We start from the raw sequence: 6,000 nt of genomic DNA, 5'->3' as shown, positions 1-6,000 counted from the left end.
GCTTCCTCCCGGCCGGGCCTACGTTCGCCGGCCGAAGGCGGGATGGCGTGGTTTGTGCCGGCGTGGCAGCCGAGGGTAGAACCAACGTCGCTCCGGCCGCTGGTGTTGGCTTTGGTTTCAGGAGTGCGCGTTACACAGACTGTGGATAAAGGGCGCCCGCACGCAGAGCGATCCCGTCCTTCGCCGTGGGGGGCGTACCGGGGACACGGCAGGGTGCGCGACAGCCCGCCCCCACCTCCGGACCGGTTCCCGCTGCCGCCAGTCACGACGGCGCGGCGGGCCTGGGCACGGGGCAGCGCATCCCTGGCCGGCGTGCCCGCTGCCCTCTGGTAACCTCGGCACCGCGCTCTGCCGGGGTGAACGACCGCCGCCGCCAGTGCGGCTCGTTCCGCCGGCGGCCCCGGCCGTCCCCTCAGCCGTCACCATATCGCCTTATCGCTTAGCAACACTCCACGGGCACCGCGATTGGCGGCGCCGCGCCCCCGCCCACACTCTACCGCCCCCGGATTGGGTGCCGTCCGGGGCAGTGCACGTCCAAGCCGGTGTCCCCTTCTCTTTGTGCGCCGCGGGTAGCCCGCAGTTCGGCCGAGTCTGGCTCAGCGCCGGCGGGACCCTCGAGCCTCCCACCGAGCCACAGGGGCGGCGCAGCACTAGTGTGTGTATGTGTTCCTCAGTGTGAGCACCCGGGGAAGGTGGGAGGGGAACACGAGTTGATCCGCGCCTGCGGAGGGTCGGCGCTGCCTCGCCCCTCGCCAGGCCGGCCCGCAGCCAGCCCCTCCCCGCCCCCGCCCCCGCCCCACAGGGCCCGGCCTTCCGCGGCCTCCAGCAGGGGGCGGGCCGCGAGAGGTTGGCCCGGTGCCGCGGGTACGGGGGGCCCGGCTGGGCCCGCCCCGGCCTGGCTACGGCCCCCTCCTCCCGTGGAGCGGCTCTGGCGGGCAGGGGTTGGCATCACCCCGGGGCCGGCTCGGGGCGGCCCTGCCCCAGCTCTCATTGGACTGCAGTGAGGAGTAAACTGTCAGCCCATGTGGCGTGGCCTCTGGAGGTGGTGACTGCTTAAATAGCGCTGGGAGCTAGAGGGAGACAGTGAGGAGAGTGCGGAGCATCGGCCGTGCGCAGTTTGGTACCGGCCGCCGCAGCAGCGCCAGTGTCCACCCGCAGAGCCCGCCCCGCAGCAGTCCGGTCCAGCGCTGAGCTAACGCTAGAGTCTTCCCGGCACGAAGCTTTCCGTCCCTGTGCAGGTACCGGTGGGACAAAAGATATGGCGCGGCCAGAACAGCGGGATCCTCTGGTCCCGCGGGCCGCTGCACCCGGCTGGCGCGCCGAGGAGGCTCCATCTTGCCGCCTACGTCGTGCTCCTCGCTGGGCTGGTGGTGGGGGATCCGCAGGCTGTGCCGGGGTCCGCGGGCCCGGCTCCTACGGCCAGAACGTTCTTGCGCACCGGCGTCGTGGTCGCCGCGCCCCGTTGCCGCGGGCCGATATCGCGTGGCTCAGCGCGGCCGCGGCAAGGAGAGTCTCCGCCAGCTCGGTAGCTGGTCGCCGAGCCGCAGCCTCCCTCTCCGTCTGCCGCACGGAGGGAGCTGAGCGGCTGCATTGTGGAGCTGGCGCTCGGCCATCTTGGCGGCGGGCGGGGACCATGCCGTTGCCGCGACCCCTCGCCGCCGGGCCGGGCGGGCTCGGGGGATGCAGGGGCGCACTCGATAACACGGCCGGGAGTCTTGCTTCTCTTCCCCTCGAGCTTCAATGTGCCGGTTGCTAGCGGCGGCGGTGGGTGGTGGAGGGCCGCGCCCGGTGTGGAGCGGTGAGCGCTCGCCGCGGGGCCGCACGGCCTCGTCAGAACCGAGCTGCCGCAGCCCGGGTGCGAAGCGAGCGGCGTGGAGCATAGGGCTGTCTCCTGGGGCCGAAGGGGCTGCTGTGTGTTGGCAGCGGGGCGGCGGCGCTGCGCTCCCGCGCGTTAGCGTGAAAGCACCGGCGCGGCAGGCTGGGGAGGCTTGTGCGGGAGGAGATCCAGCGTTCGCTGTTGCGAAAGGTGACTTCTCAATAGGTGCGAGGGAACCATCGCAGGAGAGGTGCCGAGTGTACTCCTTAATGTCTCTCCGATATGTACCAGCAGCCTACATGAAATAACCCCGTTAGTCGTACATGAGTCTGGATTTGATGATGTGATTTTTGTCTGGAACATGATGCTCGTCTTCTTTCTTTTCGCTGATCTTGCTCCGCTTTGGTTTTTAGTCCACATTCCTTCCCTGACATGGGGCCCTTTGAGATGTCGAATGCATATTTTTCTAGCTAAAAGCTTTATTTGGATGTTTAAATGGAAATGGGCAGTGTTCAAGTTTTGTCTGTTAACTTGCATACACCTCAGAGCAGCGTTGAAGCCTTTGGAGCATGTCTTGCCTTAAAAGACAAAAGGATGAAAAAACCTCAAGCTACACGAGCAAAAGGTTCACCTTTTTCTGCAGCCTCTCTGCTTCTTGAAGTAAACTGGAAAGAATAGTACATTGTGAAAGGCTGCATTGAGTAGATGAGCTCAGAGGATGAGGTCCCAACGTGGAGGGCTGTTCTGAACAGATAATTTACAAACATGATGTAGTGATACTGAGAACTTACATTTTTGTACAAATCAGTTCTGATCATTCAGTAATCAACAGAACTGTGCTGATTCCATGAGCAGAATCTCACCTACTCTCTCAAATAACAGCTCTGACACAGAATGTGTTTCCTGTTAAGTAGTGCATTTTAAATATGAAAACACACTGGCATTTTTCATCTCTTGTGGCCATTGGGACAAATCCAGCTTTGAAACAGAGACAGTTAAAAGGTCTTTGTTAAATTCAAGCTATAGCACACAGATTTGACTGTAGCCAAATGCTTTCAGAAAATGAAAAGCATTCTGCGTTTGCCTCGATTTGGTGAAGGGTTTTTGGAGGCAGACATTATAGGTCTCTACAAGAAAAGTTCCTATGTGACGATAATTGTAATTACAAATTTTAGTAGTGATGGATGTTAGAAGACCTGGATTGTCGTGTAGTCATTATGAAAAAGTAAGAAAGCAGTGCTTTTGTCAAGTGTCTCTGGTAGAGAAATTTCGAATGTAGCGTGTTATAATAACAGGAGTTCCAAATAAGATTAAGCTTTGGACTACCTAGAAACAGCAACAGAGATGGCTTTGAATATTCTGTCCCACCCTCATGACAGCCATCAAAATAACAGTGAAATAAATAGTGTGCTTCTATCTAGGAAAGAAAACCCTGCATCAGGCAAAACAAGATTTAGGTTTTATTTATTGTTTGCTTGCAAATGTGTGGTGTTTTTTTTTCCTCTCTCTCCTCTTCCTTTCCTCACTGAACCTTAGATGGACGTAGAGCAGAGCAAGAAAAGTGTTCCCTTAAGTACTTGGCAAGTCAGGTATGAGTGGAGAAGAAATCGAATTTACCTTCACTTTTTACATTTTCTTTGTCTTTCTTTTTCTTCTCCCCCTCTAAAAGCTTAAAGACTTAACGAACACAGATATTTTTATAGGTAAGCAGCTGATACAATTATTGTAAAAAAAGTTTAGCAGCTGCCTGGGATGGTGAAAAATGATGGTTAACAGTTTTCTTCTTGATGAATTTTTTTGGTGCTGAATTAGTGAGGTAGTGAAAAAGGTTTTAAATGCAGTGGAGATCAGTATTTCAACTTCAGAGTAACTTCGATAATCTCATTAAGCAAACGTGATACCAATAGAGAACAAGGTTAAGAAGGTATAACATGATTGGAGAAAGGAGCTGGCATCAACAAACAAAACAGCCCTTGTTAAATGCCTAATGTGGGAGGTAGATAACCAGAGCACAAGTATAAAGTGATGAAAGCTTTTAGTGGTCAATAATACCAGAAGGGATTGTTAGTTATTACTAGTCCCAGACTGTATGAGTCAGCAATGCAATATCATTGCCAAAAAAATATTGTGTAAATCCAGTGAGGTGATAGTTTATGCCTAACTGAAGTGTCTGTACAGACTGGTATGTTGGGACTGATATGGCGGGGGCTTGCTTCTCCCTCCTCTCCCTGCCCTGTTAGTGCAAACTGTCTGGGAAGAATTCACATAATTCAATTCACGTGGAACTGTGGGTAAGGAGAGGGAAAAGGATGTTAGAAGTGTCATTGGATCCAGTAAAATACAACCTTAAGAAATCAGAGACTCTTACTTGTCCCTCTTCTTTGTCTCCTTTTTTGACCTGTTGCTTTTCATCACCTTGCTCATCAGGTGTAAGATGTAGTAGGAACAATCTCTGTATTTGCTGAAGTCCAGTCTCCTTTAAAACAGCTATAGAAATAGTATTATTTCTTGATCTGTGTGATGCCTTCTACTTGAAAAACCTGTCAGTATACTGCGTATAGTCTAAAAAAGCTCTACAGAGGAAACAGTCTCTAATATAGTAAAATACTCCTCCATTTGGGGGTAAAGTCAGTCAAATTTAAAATGGTCTGCCTGCTTGCTATCTGGCAAGGAAGACCAAAGCCATTGTGGGTAGCCAGGACGTCTCCTTTAATCACTGCTTAATCAAAGATGACTTAATATTCATAATTTTTTTGTCTTCCTACTCTCTTTCACAGCAAATCATAGCTCTTTCTGCTGCTAAATCTGTAACTTGTGTGCTGCTTGAATGTAGGCACGTGGATCTCTTTGTGTCAAGTCAAAATCTTTCCTTATTTTGTGTATTAAAATTCTGAAGTTGTGGCTCTTCTTGCCCATTTACCCAGCTAAAATTAACATCTTGGCTCTCATTCTTCCTACATTTTGATTACTGCAGCATCTTTTTCTCCACCTTTGTCCCAATCTTGCTCAACTACATTCATAAGATCTTGGCAAAAATTATTTTGCTGATAAATTCTATTACTTCACTGCCTCAGAGGAACATTTTGTCAACATTGGCTGTACCTGGATGGTGTTTTTCTGATACTTCAGGGAAAGAGATGGGAAGAAACAATCCCAGAAGTGCCATTTCAGTCCCTTGAAATACAAGCGATTTCTCTCGCTGGAGATCATCGCCCAAAGAGCTACGGCATAAACCTGCATCATAATCCCATTATGATCATGTATGTCTCTTGTCTTATGATCAGGTTGTAAGCTTTGTGCCTGAGATCTATTCCTTCTCTGCCCCTAGCACAGAACTGCTGCAAGCCTAGCAGAGGTGTGTCACTCTTGATTCTGCTCTCCAGGTAGAATGTGATGCCAGTAAAACCGACTGGATTTATCTGAGTGGAAAAACTTGGAGCCTTCTCTTCAGAGCACAGTGGGCTGGGTCTCCATTTTGGGGAACAGTTCCTCAGTAAGGCTTTATCATAGTATCAGTCAGGGTTGGAAGCGACCACAAGAATCATCTAGTTGCAACCCCCCTGCCATGGGCAGGGACACACCACACTAGATCAGACTGGCCAGAGCCTCATCCAGCCTGGTCTTAAACACCTTATGCATTTTCTCCTTAGTGTTTCCCTTTTTAAAGGGACAAAGTGGAATGGAACTTCTGTTGTCTGGGTGTTTAGCATAAGACTGAGAAATCCAAGATGTCCTTTTGGGAACACTTCTGTTTCTGCTCCCAGAAGGGATGGACTAGATGAGGTAATCACCTCTTCTGCTTCAGTGTTGCATGTTGCATAATTCCACAGTTACTCCACAGACCTGAATCGAGAAGCAAAGAAGGAGGGTAAAAGAAATCAGACAACCTTTGTGGTGATGTGTTCTGGCTGGACTACACTCGGCTAGCCAGAGGCTTTGCTTCCCTCTGCGCATCCCAACCTCTTCCAGCTATTATAAGACGTTACACCTCAGCAATGTGTGGATGGAAGAGAGCCCTGATGCCTGCTCAAAAGCACTAGGAACTCCTGAAAGAGGCATAACTTTGCAGCCTAAGTGAAGTGTCCTGCTTTGGAAGAACAGCTCCGAAACCTTTGTCCAAGAGTACCCATTAGTGTTGCTTTATGGAGGAGATGATCAAGCATCAGCATTGCTTAAGCAAAGGG

The 6,000-nt window shown here is 51.5% G+C and overlaps 1 protein-coding gene across 1 annotated transcript in view; it reads left to right on the top strand.

Moving 5' to 3' along the window:
• The first annotated feature begins 942 nt into the window (after positions 1 to 942).
• FASN (fatty acid synthase) overlaps positions 943 to 6,000 on the top strand; it is a 42,461-nt gene continuing 37,403 nt past the window's right edge. Inside the window, 1 exon segment of the mRNA XM_054170794.1 lies at positions 943 to 1,238. The gene's annotated coding sequence lies outside the window, so the exon portion shown is untranslated.

This window comes from Dryobates pubescens, chromosome 20, assembly GCF_014839835.1.
Source record: "Dryobates pubescens isolate bDryPub1 chromosome 20, bDryPub1.pri, whole genome shotgun sequence".
Classification (NCBI taxonomy): Eukaryota; Metazoa; Chordata; class Aves; order Piciformes; family Picidae; genus Dryobates; species Dryobates pubescens.
Note: the sequence above shows the minus strand (reverse complement) of the source record. Positions and strands in the feature narration are given on the sequence as shown.